The 9940-nt window shown below is 41.9% G+C and overlaps 1 protein-coding gene across 1 annotated transcript in view; it reads left to right on the top strand.

Annotated features, from left to right (window-relative positions):
* Window positions 1–509: 509 nt before the first annotated feature.
* LOC124553686 (phosphatidylinositol phosphatase PTPRQ-like) overlaps window positions 510–9940 on the top strand; it is a 418566-nt gene continuing 409135 nt past the window's right edge. Inside the window, exon 1 of the mRNA XM_047127584.1 lies at window positions 510–744. The gene's annotated coding sequence lies outside the window, so the exon portion shown is untranslated. The remainder of the gene's footprint in view (window positions 745–9940) is intronic.

Here is a 9940-nt window from a genome sequence, read left to right as displayed (position 1 = left end):
CTTCTCTGTGGTCGGTTTACTTTCTAAAACATCGGTTCAGAATTGTATGAAGTGCTGGAATGGTAGACGTAATAACGTAACACGTTTTATGAGTGAAGTTATTAATTCAATCACAGAAGCAATATTTGAGAGACTGTAGCAAGAAATATACGTTTCAGTCTGTTGATGGCCCAAACGTCCACTTCGAATCTGTAATATAGGCTGCAAGGTAAATTTCCGGATACTGTGCTTTGATTCATTTTGTTTTCTCTGATCTACGGCTTTACTACTTCCCATATTACGAATGAAGAACGATTTGGAAGAGAACTCATGTTCTGAGCTCTGTCAAAGTTAAAGCTGCCACTCTGATTTGTAATTGTTTAGTACAACATTCATTTTAAAAGGGAATATTGATAATATGCATTTGGAAATATTTTAATATATTTCTTAGAAATTTATGCTATTATTATAAATTTTCCAGGTGACGTTACTTACGCTATTTCAGAATTTATGGTTTTTGTTTCAGCAATGCCTCACGATGATCGCTGTATAGAAAATAATGGTAACTGCTCACAGAAATGTGAAACTGTGGAATATGAAACAGTTTGCTCTTGTAATGAAGGATACACTCTCACAAGCCCCACTATCTGCACTGAGATTTCAGGATGTGACTTTGTTTTGTCAGGAACTTCAGGAGAGTTTACTATCCGTAACAGTTATTGTCGGTGGCTGATAAAAGCACCAAAGGGTCATATTGTAGAAATCGTAAGTAACAAATTATATCTTTGACTTGGAAATGTTACAGTATTGGGATACAAACTGACTTGTATTAAGTGTAAAATTTAGTTGAACTTGCTCACGCAGTGGAAAATAAACTAAATTAATGACTGAGTAAATCTCTAACAAGGGAACCTCCCCATCGCACCCCCCTCAGATTTAGTTATAAGTTGGCACAGTGGATAGGCCTTGATAAACTGAACACAGATCAATCGAGAAAACAGGAAGAAGTTGCGTGGAACTATGAAAAAATAAGCAAAATATATATATAGTCCATGTGCAAGATAGGCAACGTCTAGGACAATCTGCGTTCGGGAGCGCAGTGGTCCCGTGGATAGCGTGAGCAACTGCGGAACGAGAGGTTCCTGGTTCAAATCTTCCCAAGAGTGAAAATTTTTCTTTCTTTATTTTCGCAAAGTTATGATCTGTCCGTTCGTTCATTGACGTCTCTGTTCACTGTAATAAGTTTAGTGTCTGTGTTTTGCGATCGCACCGCAAACCCGTGCGATTAGTAGCCGAAAGGACGTGCCTGTCCAATGGAAACCGAAAACATTTGATTGCAAGGTCATAGGTCAACCGATTTCTCCACAGGAAAACACGTCTGATATATTCTATACGACACTGGTGATGGCATGTGCGTCACATGACAGGAATATGTTGTCGACCCACCTAACTTGTACACTTGGTGAATGGGTAAAAAGATTCGTCTACCTTGCCCAATTTAGGTTTTCTTGTGGATGTGATAATCACTTCCAAAAAAGTGTGAAAACATAAGAGTTTGTCACATAAACTGCAACAAATGAATGCAACAGTTTCACAGTCGCACAGTTTTGTCTGTGCTCTGTCACATCATATGTTTTTAACGTTTTCAAATTTTTCCGTGTGTAAACCGTCAAATCCTGCATATGTCCAAGCAAATCTGAACATGTCCTGGAATTTTGAAGAGCGAAGTTGATTATATGTGAGTGCCTGAACTTTGATAATTGTCTGAAAATAAAAATTAAAATTTTCTCCCGAGGGAAGACTTGAACCAACGACCTATCGCTCCACAGCTGCACAAATTAACCACGGGACAACCTATCTTACACATGGACTACTCAGTTTGTATATTTTGCTTATTTTTTCATGGTTCCATACAACTTCTTCCTGTTTTCTCGATTGATGTGTGTTCAGTTTTTCAAGGCCTATCCACTGTGCCAACTTAAAACTAATTCTGAGGGGGGTGCGATGGGGAGGTTCCCTTGTAAGTAAGTCGGTGATTTATTAGAATTTTGCCTAGGAGCAATATTAACGTTGTGCTACAACTATATTAAATTGATTGCTACAGTTTATATTTTTAAACCTGGAAAATATAAGCAATACACAGCCAGTTTTTTAAATTTTTGCTATTGTTACATTCACTTTGTAGTGGATTTGAACCTTATTGATAATTGTACCCCATTACAAAAATTCGGTTTCACCTGGATCCCTACGAATCTTGAAGGTAACTGAAAACGTAATTTGTTAAGCGTCCTGCTAAAAGTGTGGCTCGATAGCTAAGCAGGCAACTACAAAATCAGAAGCTTGCCATTTAACCATCAGTCGATTTTTCTGTTACCTACTATTTCATGTTTCACCCATTGTATTTTTTGTTAATGCGGAAACAGGCAAGTAGCACAAGGTTTCAGTACCCACATCGAACTGTAGGTCCCCCAGCACCAATTCTTTGGGTCTGGGGAGGCAAGGGGTGCCAGCCCTAGGAGGTCTGTCCCTAATGATACACTGCTGACGTCTAGATGGACGTTGCTTCATTTGCGTCCTTCAAATCATTCGATTATTTAGATAGAAGGATTGAAAACGTTTGTGCATGGGCTGCCTGTTCATCATGAATGTAAATAAATGCAACATTTTACACATATCCAGGAAAAAAATTTGCAGTTCTGCATAATTATTGATAAGAAGTTATTCTTCTATAAACTGTGTGGGAGTTACCATCCGAAGCGATCTTAAGCGGAGTGACCAGATAACACAAATAGCACGAAAAGGAGATAGTAGATTGAGGGCGACTCTGAGGGAAATGTAACTCTTCCACACAAGACGAACTTGTTCGACCGATTCCTGAGCGCAGTTTATCTATCTCCTATCATTACCTACTAGGACTGATAGAAGAGAGAGAGACACAGTGAGAGAGAGGGAGAGAGTGAGTGGGAGAGTGAGGGGCGAGAGGGGGGAGAAGAGAGGGAGGGAGGGGTTATTTTGTCGGTGCGAGAGCGTTGCAGACATACTCAACTAATTCCAGTGGCAGGCGCCACATGAGAGGAATTGTGCGTCACTGTGAGAACTACTGTGCGTTCCGGGAGGAGTCGGAAAACGTATTACCTCCTCCGACATACGTCTCGTGAAACTACCACAACGAGAAAATTCGAGAAATTATAGCTAATACAGAGGCTTACTGACAATCATTTTTCCAACGAGCCATTCACGAATGGAACCAGGAAGAGGGGATCAGTTAGTGGTACCAGAAGTACGCTCTGCCACTGAAAGTCATTTGGCTTACAGCCTATTTATGTGGATGTATATAATTTCCTGTACGAAATTTCTATTATATTTTCAGTATCTGAGCTACAACATAGGTGTTACACTTTCTTTAATATTTCTTCAAAGTAGTATCCGATTAACATAGTACGCTCGTTTTAAGCAGATGTCTTCTTAAACTCAATTTTAGCTCTTCTTGGTCTTCCTTTGGTAAAGTGAGCTACCATAGTTTAATCTTGGAAGTCCTTAAAATTGCGAAGCTTCTTTTTCGCTCCACAGGTGCATGAAACGCCATTAACCTGCAATAGACTTCTACAAAATAAATTTCCTTTCATTTTTCATGCCATTTACTTGATAAATGTTCTATAACAGCCCTATTGAAAGTTCAGAATGTAAAATCCCTACTGCCTTACATTTCTAATTAATAAAACAATACCACACTGTACTACACGATACCGTTCCTGCTGAGCTCATGCCTCCCACATATATACCCTCCAAATCTCATTTAGCATAGTGCAGTTTATTAAGCAACTGAGTAAACTAATGCTGTCTTTTTCTACAGTTCCTCGATTTCTTTCTCTATTATCTATCCCTTTTACCCACCTAACTTCAACTCCCTCTCTAGCAGACATAGCACTTCTCCACACCCAGTTGTTTGTCTTTGCAGGTTTGACTTGATTCTTAAATGGTTTTCAGGTTCATTCTCTTCTCAGCATTCCTTTTTCTAAATAACTAGAATATTTTTGGCTCCAGCACCAAAGTTATTCTCTTTTTTCTGAAATATTTAAATTTACTTTGCATTTACTCTGTCGAATTCTTAATCTATTCCTTTAATCCCTTTGTGAGTCTGTGAGTGCTATTTTGTCATTCCGCGCAACGGATTAATCAGAGATGTACCCTTTACACTTTGGCTCCTGCAAGATGCCATTTCCACCCCCACACTACTACAGAAGTCAGACAGACGCTCCTAACGTTCCAAATAGAAATGCCTGAAAAACTTTTAGCAATAAAAATCTTCTGGAGTCGTCCACTGGAAGGAAATGACACAAAAAATTCACAACATTTCTTACGTAACTAGTGGGATACTTTCGTACTGGAGTAGTGCTAGTTAGTGTAAGAAAAACATGAAACTAACGAAATTTATTATTTATTTTGAAAAAACTCTGAGAAATCACAATGGCACTTTTATTTATGAACTGAACAAGTTATTTTGGTGTTCTTTTCAGAATGTGAAGTTACCCCTTAAGGATAGGATTCACTAATGAAATTTTTATACAAAGTTTAAGATTGTTATTGACTTGGCAGAATGGCTGAGAGTCGCGCCTACTCAACTTGAATAATTATTTGTTAGAGTGTTGTTAGTTACGGTTGATGCTGTGACGTGTGAAATGCAGTGAAGTGTACTGTTGTGGAGGAAATATGGGGCTCGCAAGAGCTGTAGCACACAATACCGTAAGCTGCGATGACTGCTGTCTGCGCTGCTCGTTGCTGACAAATAAGGTAACTCTCGTTCTATCTGGATTGACCTTCGCCAATCAAACTCTCCCTACGCCTTGATGAAGTCAAGGACTCCTATTCGCCCCTAGTCTACCTATTGGCGTGGTACACTGGTCAGATAAACAGTCCACCACGATGCCACTCAAAAATTCGCTTGCAGGCATTTAACTGTAACTCTGTCTGTTGACACCGCACAATAAGTGTGGCGGCCAATACAGTAAACAACGCTTAATCGCAAGGACTCAATATAGAGTCGCACTCCGATTAGCTCTCGACAAAGGTGCTCTCCCAGTGAAGTACTGAGGAGAGACTTGTTCCTCGCTTTTTGAGTACACGTACGAGCGCATACACTCTCGTTACGTGTTCTCGTTCCACGAGCTACAACGGAACGGCCCCTCTCCACACCAGACGTGAAGGGGTATATCTTTTTGTCTCTTCCATTACTCCTTCAGCTCAAGGCGTCAGAAATATCGTCTGTCAATCAGCATTACTCTTCTAAAACGGGAGAATGACGTTTCGTTTAAGGCAACCAATCCGGAAATCTGCAGCATCGGCGTTTGGCGTTTGCTGTCTCCCTGTGAAAACCTCTGAAACTGCATGCTATGTTTGTAAAGAATGTGTAGGTTGGGCATTCCCACACAATGTAGCGGAATTTGCTTTTAAGGCGAACACGGGGTCGTTCTCCCCTTTCACTCGGGCAAATGCTGTCCGCTCCACGAGAGGTCATCGGCCGTCATAGATAAGCTGAATCGTCCTCTGAAGTGACTGGCCTCCCAGGCGCGGTCTGCCTCTCCCGAACTAAAAGCTCCAGTGACCGTCATGTCTGGAATGTGTGTGCGTACGCAAGCCTCGAGTATTTCAATCTCATTGCGCATTTGCGATTTACTAGTTATTTGCATATCGTTTACATGAATTCATACAACATTGACTTTAACTTATCGAGTTTGGGTTCGAATGAAGCATCTTGATATGCGGAATATGATTGCGAGGGCGGAATATGTAAGCAATGAAGGTCAGGACACCACGACGTCTTACACTTTGTGCAGTGTCACTAATTACCCGAATCTCTCCTTTAATGTCGTTGATGCTATCTGCTTGTGCTTTTATCCCTTGTTCCAATAAATTTTCTGTCTGTCAAATGTACTCAGTGAAACAGAAGAATTTATAATCCTTTGCTATTAATGCAGTATTGTGCGCTTATTTCATAATTATCTTTTATTTCAGTTCTTTGCATTTCTTTCTCATAAAATTATTGTAATTACTTTGCATTTGGGTCATGTTTCTTATCAGCTACTTCGCTCTCCCCAATATTTCCAGAACATAACTATCATTGCAATGATTCTTCCACACACTCAAGGCATGAGCCAACTCATTGAGTCTGCTTTGTAACATTACTGTTTATTCTACACTGCGTCCTGCGTTTCTGATTGTGTTAGTTATCTGACCAGTCTACTTTTATCCATTTAGATAATTGTAATAATTTCGAAAAATGTGAAATGGTATTTTCGTCCCTAAAATTGAATTTATTTCAGGGACATCTGAAGAGTTTGAACAGTTGTTTATCACAGTCTTACACACAGCAAAAAAAGTTTTGCATCACCTCGGGTCCGAGAGTTCCGGATCCTATACAGAAAATTGGAACAGAGATCTACATAAACATCATTTCCACCATTATTATTGCTCATGAAAACCACACATTGCATGTTGTACCACCATACAGCGAGATCTTCAGAGGCGGTGATCCACACTGCTGTACACACCGGTACCTCTAATACCCAGTTTCACCTCCTCTTGCATTGATGCATGCCTGTATTCATTGTGGCATATTATCCACAAGTTCATCAAGGCACTGTTGGTCCAGATTGTCACACTCCTTAACGGTGATTCGGCGTAGGTCCCTCAGAGTGGTTGGCGGGTCACGTCGTCCATAAACATACCTTTTCAATCTATCCCAGGAATGTACAATAGGGTTCATGTCCGGAGAACATGCTAGCCACTCTGGTCGAGAGATGTCGTTATCCTGAAGGAACTCATTCACAGGCTGTGCACGATGGGGGCGCGAATTCTCGTCCATGCAGACGTATGCCTCACTAATCTGCTGCTGAAAATAGTGTACTATCAGTCGGAGGATGGTACTCACGTATCGTACATCCGTTACGGCGCCTTCCGTGACCAACAGCTGCGTGCGTCGGCCCCACATAATGCCACACCAAAACGGCAGGGAACCTCCACTTGCCGCATTCACTGGACAGTGTGTCTAAGGCGTTCAGATTGACCGCGTTGCCTCAAAACACGTCTCCAGCGATTGTCTGCTTGAAGGTATATGCGACACTCGCGGTGAAAGGAACGTGATGCCAATCCTGAGCGGTTCATTCGGCATGTTGTTGGGCCCATCTGTACCGCGCTGCTTGGTGTCGTGGTGCCAAGATGGACTTCGCCATGGACGTCGGTGGTGAAGTTGCGCATCATGCAGCCTATTGCTCGCAGTTTGAGTCTTAACAGGACGTCCTGTGGCTGCATAAATCGCATTATTCAACATGGTGGCGATGCTGTTAGAGTTCGTGCGAGCTGTAATTCGTAGGTAGTGGTCATCCACTGCAGTAGTAGACCTCCGGTGGACTAAGCGAAGCATGTCATGGACAGCTCCTGTCTCTCTGTATCTCTTCCATGTCCGAACAAGATCGCTTCGGTTCACTCTGAGTCGCCTGGACCCTTTCCTTGCTGAGAGCCCTTCCTAGCACAAAGTAACAATGCGGACGCGATCGAACCGCGGTATTGACCGTCTAGGCACGGTTGAACTACAGACAACACGGGCCGTGTACCTCCTTCCTGGTGGAACGACTGTCGGACCCCCTCCGTCTAATAAGCGCTTCTCATGCATGGTTGTTTACATCTCTGGGCGGGTTTAGTGAGAGCTCTGAACAGTCACAGGGGTTTCTGTCTGAGATACAATATCCACAGTCAAAGTCTGTCTTCAGGAGTTCTGGGAACCGGGGTGATGCAAAAACTTTTCTTTATGTGTGTATGTAAACGTTCGATATGTGTCTGTAGGAATTAATATCAGTCTCCAGATAGCAGGAAACAGGTTTTAAATGTGGGACGCGCTTCACCCTCGTTATGTGAATGACAAGAACCGTAATACGGAAGCGTAGGGTGGTTCATCAGTGTGTCTCACCTGTTTACTGTTCTTTTGGCATTGTATTCGCAGACATCTGAAAGCGGCCAAGCGTCGAGACTGGCCAGTAATGGAAACATTTACATAGTGCAATAAAGGTACTTTGCATAATAAAACTGGTAGCCTGTTGTACTTCTACATCTACATCTACATACATACTCCGCAATCCACCATACGGTGCGTGGCGGAGGGTACCTCGTGGCACAACTAGCATCTTCCACTCCCAAACACAACGAGGGAAAAATGACTGCATATATGCCTCTGTACGAGCCCTAATCTCTCTTACCTTATCTTTGTGGTCTTTCCGCGAAATGTAAGTTGGTGGTAGTAAAATTGTACTGCAGTCAGCCTGAGATGCAGGTTCTCTAAATTTCGTCAGTAGCGATTCACGAAAAGAACGCCTCCAATCCTCCAGAGACTCCCACCCGAGTTCCTGAAGCATTTCCGTAACGCGTGATGATTAAACCTACCAGTAACAAATCTAGCTGCCCGCCTCTGAATTGCTTCTATGTCCTCCCTCAGTCCGACCTGATAGGGATCCCAAGTGCTGAGCAGCACTCAAGAATAGGTAGTATTAGTGTTTTATAAGCGGTCTCCTTTACAGATGAGCCACATCTTCCCAAAATTCAACCAATGAACCGAAGACGACTATCCTCCTTCCCCACAACTGCCATTACATGCTTGTCCCACTTCCTATCGCTCTGCAATGTTACGCCCAAATACTTAATCGACGTACTGTGCCAAGCGCTACACTACTAATGGAGTATTCAAACATCACTGTATTCTTTTTCCTATTCATCTGCATTCATTTACATTTATCTATATTTAGAGTTAGCTGCCATTCTTTACACCAATCACAAATCCTGTCCAAGTCATCTTGTATCCTCCTACAGTCACTCAACTACGACACCTTCCCATACATCACAGCATCGTCAGCAAACAGCCGCACATTGCTATCCACCCTATCCAAAAGGTCATTTATGTAGATAGAAAACAACAGCGGACCTACCACCCTTCCCTGTGTGGGAACTACCTAGAAATAGTTCCACCATTTAGAAGTTGTATATAACACTACAGTCGATGCAAGTATTTTCAGACAATGGTCTTGTAAATTGTAGTACATTAAAAATCATATAGAAAAATTTCTTGTATTTAAGAAAATGGGCAGAATAACAGTAAGTTACTGATTTTTAGTACAGTCTACGACAGATCTAGCATTCACTTCTTCTGCCTTGTTACACAATATTGGAAGTCACTGATGTTGATGCAATTTAGGGAAAACAATCATTGAATCAGTAAATTAATAACTAATGATATCTGGGGCATAATATCAATAAGAGGAGCAAATTGAAAAGGTAGGAGAAATGGTATGCAAAGCTAATTGCTATGAGTCTGTTACGTTAAACATACATCCCTCCATTAAAAAAAAATGCGAATAAAGGTTGTACATAGCGCCAATGTTCAAATGTGTGTGAATTCTCAAAGGACAAAACTGCTGGGCTCAACAGCCCCTAAGCTTACACACTAACTTAAACTAACTTATGCCAAGAACAACAGAGACACCCATGCCCGAGGGAGGACTCGAACGTCCGGCGGGAGCGGCCGCGCTGTCCGTGACATGGCGGCTGAGACCGCGCGGCCACTCCGCGCGGCGGGCAGTTTCATTTTTGTAAATAAAAGTGTAATGTACGTGACTCTACTTCGATGGTTGAAAATTAACTATTGTCATCCACTGATATATGTCTTGACGCTATCAAAGTTAGGCACCGAATCCCCATTCACCATGCCAGAGAGAGCCATTGTTAATTGTAGGAATTATTTGTTGTTCATCTCTTAGCACATTATAATTTGGGAAAGTAATATTTGAAAGCATTAAAGCGTAGTCCCCTCTGGAAATGAAAGCATCGACAGTAAACTGTAGAGTTCTAATGAATGCAGAAGAACACTTCCGTACACTACGACACGTGTCCACACTAACACATACCTGTCTGTTGTGTA

The sequence above is a fragment of the Schistocerca americana genome, chromosome 11 (assembly GCF_021461395.2).
Source record: "Schistocerca americana isolate TAMUIC-IGC-003095 chromosome 11, iqSchAmer2.1, whole genome shotgun sequence".
Lineage (NCBI taxonomy): Eukaryota > Metazoa > Arthropoda > Insecta > Orthoptera > Acrididae > Schistocerca > Schistocerca americana.
This window is presented reverse-complemented; position numbering and strand designations above follow the sequence as displayed.